This window comes from Protopterus annectens, chromosome 10.part0, assembly GCF_019279795.1.
Source record: "Protopterus annectens isolate FY-2018-M chromosome 10.part0, PAN1.0, whole genome shotgun sequence".
In the NCBI taxonomy this organism is placed as follows: domain Eukaryota; kingdom Metazoa; phylum Chordata; order Ceratodontiformes; family Protopteridae; genus Protopterus; species Protopterus annectens.
In genome coordinates, this window is record NC_056744.1 from 129,314,645 (window position 1) to 129,327,842 (window position 13,198).

A 13,198-nucleotide genomic window follows, 5' to 3' on the forward strand; every position below is an offset into this window, starting at 1 on the left:
ACCCACAAGGCCTTCTATAGTTATGTAAAGAACCTCCACGGTAATACCCAGATTTGCTTTGAGTTACTGCACAATGGCACCTAATATACCGAGCCAACAGATATTGCCAATATACTGGCCAACTTTCCCCCTCCCCCCCCAAGGACCAATCACATACCACCATAATCACAATATCAGTAGATTGCCAGGCACCCAATATTAATGCTGCACAGATTAAAACAGCACTGGCCAAGGCCAAGAATACAGCTTCTATGGGACCTGACAATATCCCTGGCTGTGTTCTACATGAACTACAGAGTGAACTGGCAGCTCACCTGTGTGCCCTGTTCAATCACAGCCTCACCTCAGGCTTTGTCCCTATGGAATGGTGCACTGCTACAGTCATCCCTCTCTACAAGGGAGGAGCGACTACAGACCCTGGTAACAATTGCCTCATTAGTCTGATGAGTCTGATATGCAAAGCTATGGAATGGATCATCATGGACCTAATAAACAAGGATATAGGGAATCTCCAAACACTGGATCCCACACAGTTTGGTTTTGTGAAGGGTAGATCATGCCTGCTCAAACTGGTCGACTTTTTAGAGTCAGTCACCAGAGCTCAAGATGAAGGCAAGGTGGTTCATACAGCCTACCTTGATCTGGCCAAGGCCTTTGATACCATTCCCCACTCAGGAATCATAGAAAAACTCACTAAGCTAGGCATCAACCCCTATATCACTAGGTGGGTTGCAAACTTGTTCACAGATAGAACCCACAGTGTGAAAGTAGCTGATTCCAAGTCAGACTGCCGATCAGTCATGAGTGGAGTCCCACAGGGTTTGGTCCTGGGTCCTCTCCTGTTTGGTATCTAGTTCTCTGATGTCCAAGCCAACACAAAGGGACTCTGGCTGACAATATTCACAGACGATTGCAAGTAGGGAGCTATTATTAACTCCCCAAGTGATGTTGACATCCTACAGAAAGGCCTCACTGAGACCAATGACTGGTGTTAGAACCATGGCCTTAAGCTCAATGCCAAAAAAATGTGTCGTCATCCCCTTTGGGAAAAACAGGTTCCCATGAATTATCACATCGTTGGTAGTCCACTGAACACAGAAGGAGTTATAAGAAATCTGGGAACACAGGCTGACAGCAAACTCTTTTTTGACCACCACATTGCCACTGTGGTCAGAAAGTCCTGCTATGTGGCACAACCCATTACTAAGGGTTTTGCATCCAGGAAGAAAGAGGTAATTGTTTCCCTCTTCTTTTCCCTCATTAGGTCAATTATTGAGTATAATGCCCCATTTGGCATGTACCTCACTAGACACCTGCAACAACTGGAGAGGCCACAAAAGTACCTCACAAAGAGGATCCTAGGCCTTAAACACTTGTCCTATATGGGCAGACCCAAACAAATCCAACTATTCTCTGTCTCACATCACCTACTTAGAGATGATCTCTGCTTGACTTACAAGGCCATGTCTGACCCAGCTCTGTTAGAAATGCTACATCTAAAGAAATCCCAATCCCTCCACACCACACACTCCAGAGACCTCAACCGCATTACCACAATCAACAGAACATGCTGGAGGGACAGGTTCATAACCCAGAGACTGCCCATGCTATTGAATAGACTTCCCATACATGTCAAGCAGAGCACCTCACTGGCCCTGTTCAAGGGAAATCTTGATGAGTGGACAGGAAATAGAAAATTCACCCCAGGGATCACTCCAGTGGCTCTACTCGACAGAGGCACTGGGGACTAATGTTGGGTGGCATGATAGCAGGGTAATCCTATGGGCTAGGCTTGTAAAGGCTCCAGGGCCATTAGCCTAGTACACACCTATGAACCTCTGAACCTATATATATATATATATATATATATATATATATATATATATATATATGTATATGGGTCAACTTCTGTTCAACGAAAACACTTTTCTTCAAAGAACAGCAGTATGAACCCATTTCAGTGAAAGTGCACTTAACCGAAAGTGCACTTTCTCGAAGTACACTTTTGCAAACACTGGTTCATGGAACCGGACATAAAAAAACTAACACTGCACTACCGAAGTGCGGTACAGTAGAGATAAGGAAATATACCCTTTTCACAACTAGTGCAATCTTGGAGTTAGTATATATAAGTAGTAGGGGTGTGGGAAGTACAGGGGGGCATGTCCCCCTGCAAAAGCATGTTTGCTGTCTTTTTTTTTTTATGTCTGGTTCGGTGAACCAGTGTTCGTGAAAGTACACTTTTGGTTAAATGGACTTTCACTGAAATGGGTTCATACTTCTCTTCCTTGAAGAAACATGTTTTCTTTGAACAGAAGTAGACCCATGTATATAGATATAGATACATATATAAATATATAGATACGCGTGCACGTGCGTGTGTGTGTGTGCGTGTGTGTGTGTGTGTGTGTGTGTGTGTGTGTGTGTGTGTGTGTGTGTGTGTGTGTGTACACTATATAAAATTATCTGTCATTCAATATATTTATTATGTTTTATATATATATATATATATATATATATATATATATATATATATATATATATATATATATTTATTTATTTATACAGAGAGCAAGAGAGAATTATACCATGTATATAGAACATAACGAGGTTCCGCTACTGTCCAAAGGTCCCAGTCCCGAATGAGAAAACCAAATAATAGTAGAATAGAACAGGACACGACCATCACAAGATTTCCAAATCTGAGGAAGCGTGCCGATGCAGCACGTGAAAGTGCTTATTTATCTACAATAAAGTTCTGGTTTTATGTACTATCTTGTGGTGGTCGTGTCTTGTTCTATTCTACTGCCATGTATATAGACAGAAATGAAACCTATACTGAATTAACTTACAGTGATTGCTTTTTCGATAAGGTCACCAACATATGTAAGTACTTGCTGTTGGGATAGGCATGCAGCATACTGTCATGGAAATTTGTGCACAGCAGACAGCTTTCTATGCTATGAATAGAACATACCTATTGACAACATACATGTGTGGGAAAATATGCATCAGTGTCCAAAAATGTATTACAGGGAAGTATTGCCATGTATATGGAGAGGTTTCCAAAAGAAACCTCACAAATGTAAGCAATATCATGATATATAAGTGGAATCTTCCATGAAAGTCCTCTGTTTCAGCAATCACATAACAGGACCACTATAGTCATGTATATACTGAACACAGACTTAAAATCAGATGCAACACAACTGATGTAACATTAAATAGGTGGATACAGCTTAGTATCAGGCTGCTACACTTTTTGTCTATCTGGAGGTAATCATATTTCTGTATATCTAACTACTTATGTAGCTAGATGTAGGTGTGTATATATATATATATATATATATATATATATATATATATATATATATATATATATATATATATGGGTCCCTATGACTTCATCGAAATTTCATTTATGTGAGTACCTCAGAATACTACAGACATATGACATATTATTAAGCTCCTCAGCACCCTATGTCATTGCTGATGCAATGCTTCAGAATTTGGGTGGCTGACAACACAAAGCTTCAATGTCTGCCAGCCCTTGCTGAGTCCAATGGTAGGTGCCATAATCCAGTAGTCTTGCAGGGGAAGCCAACTTTGTTACTGTAGAGGAGATAACATCTCTACTGTGATCCAGGCAGGCTGGTTTCAACTAACATCCCAAGCACCTGTAAAATCTGGTGGGAGAAGGATGAGGGTATGCTTGCTCATCACTCAACAGAGAAGGTATGGGGATGACAAGCTAGCATGAAGCAGGCCATTCATGAAGCCGCGGTGAAGCCCAGTCACATAATGTATGGCCAGAGGAGGAGAATGCATGTTTACAACTTCAGGAGGGGGGTGTGGACTCAACTAAAGAGATGTGCATGTCTAACAGCTACTAATATTCTTCTGAATGCTGCCAGCATAGAGGGGGACATCCCAATACTGTGATAAGCCATTTTTAGTAAGCAGCAATATTGATTGTTCTCCTTTTCATCAGATATGCCTGAAATAAATGTCCTGGACACAGAACTCACTACTATATACTATACTAGCTTCACTCCTTATTCATGGTATTGTTTATCTCACAGTGATAGATTTTGATATGGTCAGCTGAGGCCCATTTGTGCTTTATGCTCACAGCTCAAAGGGAGACATGTAAATGTAGTTAGTTAAATAAAGAAATGCAGAGTCAGTAATTTTACTAGATAAACAAGTAAATAAATTACATCTGTTCCCTTTTTAAAGCAGTGACAGCTGTGGTACTCTATGGGGTAGGTGTTATATACGAGAACAGTCCATTTTTAGTTTCCTTCTACTTGCCATCCCATGAATGTTAAATGGATGATAACATGGATGGTCACAACTCATGGTATAAAGGGACACCAGCATTTGGGGTATGGTTGACGTACTATCTTTATAATGCCTTGCAGGCATCTAGATATGGCCACTGGACAGTTTTGGTGCTATATGGATAATTTTGACTGGCAGCCAAAGCAAAGTACTCTAAGTTCAATACTAACCCTACAGAGAAGTATCACACAAACACACAGTTGCTACCATGCACGTATTTGAAGTACTTTAGTGTGGTGGACCTTATTTTATTTCATTTGATTTATTGCAGTTGTTAGGGAGCCCAGACATATGAGGTCTGCACTGACAACAAAGTACCTATAATTGTTGTTTGTAGATGAAAATGACTGAGTGCTGTCATCTGCTAATTATTCTGATTTTGCAGGACTGATGTGATTTGTGTGAAATAAGATGGAATACTTTATTGTGGGTAGTCTGTGTGAAACAAGTTGAATACGTCATTGTATCCATTACTTTTTATCACAATCAGGTATTTGAAGTATACAGAGTTGGCTGAATCAAAAAAGTGGCTAGAACTACTTCTTGGGGTGGGACTGTCTCTGGATGAAAGTAGCTTAGCTTCTTGCTGTTTCTTATTTAAACAGTTATTAATCTGGCTTTGCAGGACTATTGTACATTTGTAAGAAGTAAGTTAGAATATTTTACTGTCAGCCTATTGTGTAAAACAAAAATGAAATACTTTACTTTAGCTATTATTATTATTAGTAGTAGTAGTATTGTTATTATGATATTGACCACAGTCAGGCATCTGAGATGTACACAGGCAGCAATATGTTTTGTAAGAGGACTGTCTGTAGATGAACACGGCTGACTGCTGATTGCTCATTATTCTTGCTTTGCAGGACTATATGATATGTGTAAAGCATGCTGGAATACTTTCCTCATGCAACCTTTTTTGTAACAATGTGATATCTGAGGTTCACACATTCAGTAAAGTGATTATGGTGCATGTGTGTGAGCACTGATGGATTATAACAACAGCAGTTTCACTGGTCTTTTATAGTTTAAATGTTCTGAAATGTGTAATTTTGGTATTATTGGTTGGTAAATTTTGCATCAATTCTTGCTAGAATAATGTTCAGGACTATTCAAAATGAAAACAAATGCTCAAATTTTGGTTTAGTAAACAATAATAATTATACTTAAAACAATCAAATAGACAAGTATATATCTAAAACATTCAGGAAGGTGAATCTAAAAGAGTATGTGAATTTTTTGCATACTGCAAAAAAGTGTGGGGCAGGAGGGGGCATTTGAAAACTGTCCTGGGTCCAGGAGACACTTAATCTACCTCTGAACACAGGCCTTGGATTTTTGTTTGGACAAGTGTTGTTTCCGACAGTGGGATCCTGCACATACAGTTTTCTTGTTGTATGAGTAAACGACTGCACCTCAAACTACTAAAACGTTTTGCAGCCCAGTGACGCACAGTACAGAATAACTGGTAAACCCTGTCATTTTTCAGTCTTTTTCATCACTAAATGCTTTGTATATTGCAACATAGTCTGTAACCCACTCTCGGCATTATTTCACAAACCTTTATGGTACAGCTCTGTAGTTAAGTGCACTACAACAATGACAAGGTGTCAGTCTGAAATTAGATAAAAAAATGAATAACCCAATGGGCACCTTTGTGTGACAGTGTGTCAACAATCATGTAATTTGATTGCTGTAAACTATTATATGCATTATCTCATTTTTATTCTAATAACGCATTTTTGTCATATTTTTCATTTTCACATTGCAGACAATTATGTACTATCTTTAGCTAGAAGCAGCATCACTGGGATAACAATATATTAATCCAGGATTAAAATGAAAAAAAAAAATAATTGGTTTAATGTGAGTTACAGGGAACACTGCTGTTAGAATGAAAGTTAGATGAAACCATAAATTTCAAGCATTGTTGTTAATAGTGAGTAAATTATTTCAACCAGTGCAATAAATAGAAATAATGTCTAAGATATTAGATAAAAATGCAAGTTGTTGCATACTGCCAACTGTTAGTTTTGGTATGCATTGCACTGGTTGATATGCTAGGATAGGTTTGATAATAATTAGAAGCTGTGGTACATTAATCAAAAATGTAGTGGCGAATGTGCTAACAATGATTGATAGGAAAGGCAAACCTGGAAGCAGAGAGCACCACAGAATTAAAGAAAATGTACACTACATATGAATGACATACATAAACTGAATATATTTGTCGGATAACATTTTTAGCTGCAAATGAAAGTCATTTTTAGAAAACATTTTTATTCTACCATTCATTTCATTTATTAGATCTGACAGTAGGAGAGATGATAGCCTTTAAAAAGCATGGTGGTTAGTTTCATAACCAATATGAACAGAATGTATCTTTGAAGGCAGCCTCAGAAGAAATACTGTCATCTCTATGAATAAGAATGCTACACTGCAGTTATGATGGTTCTATAATGTTACTGTCAAGTGACAAAACCTTCTGCAATTCATTAAGGAATAATAAAGCAATCTTTTGGATGTTACTGCTCTTGCTGTGTCTAGACAGCTCTGAAGACAGTGTCTGTAGTACTCAGATAATATCTTTTGTGCTGTCATCTTATTTGTTTTTAAAATAATAGTAGTCTCCAAAGGTGACCTCCTTTAAAGTGGACTGTCTAAAGTGAAATAATGTTTAGAATACTAAAATAAAGCTTTATGCGGCACAAAAAATGATAGTTGTTTTATGCTGAATATTCCAAACAATTAGCAGTATCTGTGAAATGTAATGCCAGTTCATTTTGAATTTTATATTTGCATGTTACTTAGACACAATAAAGAAATGAGATAGTTATGTACTACATAATAACGACTGTACAAGTTAGTAAATGATTAGTGTGACTTCCACTTTTAGTTCTACAAATCACTGAACAATCAGATCGTTAACATCAGTAGAAGCGCCACTGTGATGTATTATCAACCATTACAGTTTAATGGAAAGGAAGGAAATACAGCCCACCTTGGACATAAACTCCAACATCCAGCACAATCTGCAGCTGGTCTTACCTGACTGACCCTCTGTTAACTTTGTTTTGCTGGCCATACCAAGCAACTTTTAAAATATAAATAGGTAAATACTTACAGCACAAACTGCAATAAGAAATAAGGGATGATCTGAAACCATCAGAAAATGATCATGCTTTGAAAATTAACTGTAACTACAGCTCAGCTGGATTCTTATTTTAAATTATGAAATAACTGGTAGATTATTTTGACTGGTCATTCCAAGTAATAGGAAGAAAGCTTCCAGTGCCTGACCTGCGCAGGATTAATATGAACTCCGGTGGCATGCTGCTTGAGTGTGTCCTAACTTTCAGATACCTGGAAATATGCTAAATCCCCCACTGTATGTGAGGGCAAGTGTGCATTTATTCTGGGATATGAACAATAAACATCAGAAGCTTTACTGGAAAGATTTCAGGTACCTTTGTCCAGAAGCAGTGGCTGCTGTAGGTAAGTATGTAAAGGTAATGACTCAGTAAGAACATAACCTCTCAGCCACCTGTACTATCTTTTCCAAACTTCAGTAAATGCTTTAGATGGTCTTTAACACAATTTTCATTTTATACTGAATATTTCACAGTCTGAACACCATGGTGGCACAGCAGAAATGGCTAATCAAGGACATTGCTGGTCATATACTTTGAAATTACCCAATTTCCTCACAAAAAAATCACCCCCCCCCACACTCAGACTAATCATTTCATTAAGCCATCTTCTTGAATTGGCTGGAGAACCTCGAATTTTCATTTATCTGGATTACTGATTCTAGCTTTTGATGATAAATATAAATCTGTGATTGTTTTGATACTGTACCACTTGGTATTGCATCTTTACAAGTCACTAGGTATGTGTTGTGTCTCCACAACTCTAGTATGTCTTATATGTACATGTATTCTTTTGTTTTGGATTTACCCCTTACCACATGCTGTCATCATCAGACATCACCTGTGTGCATGCATGGGTGTGTCTCTTTTCCATTCATTACTAATGTCTAGTAACCTCATGTTACACCCAGATGCTGGCATTTTAGAAGTTGGTACTGGTTATCTATCTTTTTATGGCTGTTTCAGATTTTGTCCACCCTGTTTCCTTTTCCCTTTAGCAGACATCAGGAACAGAGCATTACCTGTTATGGCAGACCCGTAATGCAGGTGGACCCCTTTAGAACCACGTGTCCTGGGTAAATTGAATGCAGTCCTTGGCAGGCATTCTTCTTCTTGCTGTTCCCTGTACTTTCTGCTTCCAACTGCCCTTTGGCCAGCTGGATACTAATTTGAAGGACATTAACTCCACCTTTGATTCCACTGCCTGGACTTTCTGTTTATTCTTGTCCCTCGTTGAGGGGGGGGGGTCTTCCAATATTTGGGTCTGCCAATCAATGCAGGCATCCTGCCTCACAGTCAGAGCTTCCCCTTTTCTTGCCCAAGACACAGCTTGTTCTCTGTATATTTTGATTTTGGTTCGCCATGCAGCTAAAATGGATGCATGCTGATCTTTCCTGCTTTGTCATCTTATGGGATGTAGTTCTGCTGACTGTTTGAAATTTACTTATGAAGCTAAGCATAACCCTGTATTTATTTTTATTTCATGATCGTAGGAGTAGCCACGTCCCCTCTTTACCTTTTTGCTAATTGGCTAACAGAGCTCACAACATGCCCCATTACCAGTGAGACCTTCCTCTCCATACAAAGGTGGCCATCATTTTTACATACTGGGATGCTGGTTTAGATGCACTGAGAGTCAGATGCTGTTGGATCAAACACTTTGTTTATGGAACGGATTTGTTCTTGGGAATGTGGTTTACATCTGCAGGGTGCGTGCATGTATTGTAAGTTAACAATGTAGCATATGTCTTTTATTTGTACCCTATCCAGGGGTAAAACAATTGGCTGTCAACTTCCTTCCTCAAGGCTCACCTTCTGGCTGTCAGGATGGTAGTCATACCTCAGATATCAGGGACAGGTGTGCACTCCTTGACTCCATGACATCAGGATGGCTGCAGTTTAGGCCTATTATTGGTCATCAATAATTCTTCCTAAACCTCTGTACATATGACAAAGAATGTAGAATAGTCAAGGGATGGCAACCAGCTATTACTATCCAGCTTTGTAAATGAGAAAAACACATATTTTTTCCTGGACTTAAAACCATTTGACAGTGGTCTATTTGTGAACCAACTTTTTGTGGGTTACAGTACATGAATTCATTCTGACCTACTAGGGTGTAATGCCATCTGGACTAGTAGACACAGATTTCTATGTTTGTTAAATATTTGTGAAATTCCTTTACTCTAAGAAGCCCGATGAGAAATGTACTGGGGACTGCTGGGAAGAGACAAATGAGATGACACTAGTCTAAGATCAGAATGGTTATGGGAGGGAATGAGCTGAAGGCTATAAATAAAACTACTGAGAGCATGTGCACTTGCCTTGAGAACGAGTAAACTGATTACCACCAATCTGATCATCCTTTGGCCCATACTCTGAATTTATCTGTTTGCTATTTTTTCTAGAATGGATGACGTCTTTCTGAATGTATGCTATTTGGAAATGTAATAAGTCAAATGGTATCAGAAATATTCGGTCTAGGGATCTAAACCTTTTCTGCAATAACAACTGAATGGTTTGGAGGGAAGGTGTATCTCACAAAGGATACTTCTGCTGTGGAAGAGACTTCCCATCCACATAAATCAAAGCTCATCTCTGTCCATATTAAAGTATAATGTAGATCTATGTATGGGAAACAGAAAATGTACCCCAGGACTTTCCCCTGTATTACTACTAATGGACAGAGGCAGCTCCTAAATGTTTTATCCCATGCATGGGTCCTCTTAAATTATCTATGGTATGATCCCAGTTATTCTCATTAGGGGTACTATATAATTATGAATCATGGTATGGGAAAGATAAATCTATAAACAAGTGGGATAGGTTATTTTGAGCATAAAAGAGAAACTGGCTAGGCTTAAACAGGCTGCAAGGGCTAATACTTACAAAGTACTCTTCAAATGTATATCTGCATTGCTCTAGAAATTTCTGATGAAGCAGTACCCAGTCTAATGTAATTTACTGCCCAAATTATTAAAGAGCACAGCATTGTATACCCCAGAGTATATATTAGACCTTTAAACTATGCCTGTACTGTCACAAATAAATAAATGTAGTATGACTTAGCCCTTTCTGTCCTTTTGTAGCATTTCTATACATCACAATTTCTTCAGTATGAATCTTGTTTGAGTTGATAAAATCTCATGATTTTTTCATTAAGATTTTGTTCCACCGGTTCCTATATTATACCACCCATTACATTTCATGGTTATGGGCAAGGAAAAGAAAACATATTGTAAAGTTTAGAAACATAGTATAAACCCTATCCCAGCGAAAAAAATAACCTAATTACCCCAAGACTAATACAAAAATAACTCATTTTGTGCACACTGCTCCTGCTTATTAGAAAATACCTTTTCATCTCTACCACATCCTTCTCCACACTATTCCTAACAATTATCATTCCTCTTAATCTCACTCCAGTAATAATATTCTTTCTACACATCTTCACTGCTTAAATCAAGTTTTATCTCCATTCCATTCATAAGCTACAATTATAAATATGTTTACATTTTGCTCATTTTAAAAAAAATCTATGTGTTTACTATGTGATACATTTTGTAATGTAACATGTCATTCTATGTAACCTGTCTGCTCTGATTGTAATTATTTGTTCCCTGCTGGAGCTTTTCTCCTTGGGTCCTTTCCCCTGATAAACCGACGGAAATAAACAAACAAATAAATAAATAATAGTTGTAGCTCACTATTATTCTTATCAACTACAGTTACGAGCCTACCTGAGTCAACAGGTAATCGTGTTTCTGCTGTCGCTGTTTACAGCTGCTCTTTTTTCCCCTCTTTCTTGGGTTACAAACTTACTGAATTTTGGGGACTCAGCTGTTTTACTGTTTATCACAGGAAAGCATATAAGCTGGGAATGTCAAGAAACTTGTTTCCAAACTTTACCATAAAAAATAAATTAAGCATTATTTTGTAGCATAAGAGACTCAATACAGTTGAGTTTAGGAATTGTTGGATTGAAATGTTTATTATGACTCAGGCAGTGATTTTTGAAGATGTGAATGTAATTAAATGTGATCAAGGGAAGGAGCTCTATTATACTAGCAACTTGTGGTATTGAGTGAAAGTGAGTTTGAAGCAGCCGAAAACGTTTCCGGTGAGGCGAACGCCAACGGTGATTTAACCACACTGCTTCAAGTCCTGATGGGACGAGTAGAGGTACTGACTCAGAAAGTGGAGAATCTGGCAGGTCCTGCCAGATTTGGAACCAACAATAACGCTGTCTTTATTCAAAGCAGAGCCCCAGCAACAACGAATGTTGCTCTGCTTGCTAATGTGAATAACAGTTCCCTCAGGGAGAATTTGGAACCTAACCTGGATGGACGAGGTTGCAGTCAAGGCGATACACGCTCAGCACCTTGGCAAATACAGCGAGCTGGTGGTGGGCAAAACAGCAGTCATAGCGAAGTAGGCTTGCCACCTAGAGGGTAGGAGGAAGGTGCTGTAGGGTTTCCAATGGAAAGTATCAGTGCACTAGCTCCTAATTTGGAAAGCTTTTTGAACAATCATGACTTTTTTCGAGATGACAATGGAGCAGGAATACGGTCTCCTCAAAGAGATCAGGATATTTCCTTGAAAGGTACGATTAATTCTTTTGATTATCAACTGTTCCGCTGTAGGAAACTACAGTTGGAAATATCGTACCTTGAGGAATGCTTAAATAAAAGGATTGTGCCTAAGGGTCTTAGGCAATGGAGATACCCCGTCGGACTTGTTAACCAGTCCAACTTTCATGTTGAGCTGATAGGCTTATTTAATGCACAGGCTTTTGAGTTTATGAGAGTCTTAATTAAGGAATACAAAATTCAAGTTGCTAACTATATTAAAGAGTTGGAAGTTATGGAACATGACATTCTTAGTAACTGTGATTTCCTCCGTTATAAATTCGAATATTTAAGAATTTTTAACAGTATTGATGCCACCATTTGCAAATTAGCAGCTGGAAAGAAAAAGAAAATTGCAAGGGATGTTCAACAGTTTAACTCTAAGACTGCCTGCCCCCCTCCCCCATTTGTGAATCTTGTTAATCAAAATAGAGTACTTCAGAATATTGACGAGGATTCTGATGGGGGAGATGCTGGAAGAGTGGACAGTAACTTTCAGGATCAAGATCAAGGGCTAAGGCGGAGTGAAAGAATAAGGAGTAATTTTAACAACCACCAGCTGAACAGTGGTATGGGTGGTAGTAATAATGGCTCTAATGGTACCCCCAATCAACAAGGGGATAATTTTGATTCTAATATGGCCCAACAGGGTTTTCGGGTCCAGGAGACCCATCAGGTAAACCAACCGAGAACTACGAACCAGCAGGGACGTTCTCGGAAACGGAAGAACCAGAGGAGGAGGTAGTTCATCAGAGCTATTTGAACCCAACTGTTCAGGCTAACGAAACTGGGGACTTCTTTTTGTATAATTATACTGATTTTGTGTTTCCAAAGGAGATGATTGAGTTTTTTTCTCTGGGACTAACTTTGTCCCAGACTCTGGTTTAAATCTTGTTAACACAATTTTAGATCTTAAAATGTTTGTCAGAAAACTCAATCTTAACACTCTTTTGGGTTCAAATTCATCAGTTCAAGAGCTTTTACAGGTTTCAAGTACTTATAACCCACCCTTGCATCCAGCTCTTTTAGCCTATGAAAAAATCTGCAAACTTGATCTTCGCACTTTTTGTCAAGAAGGGC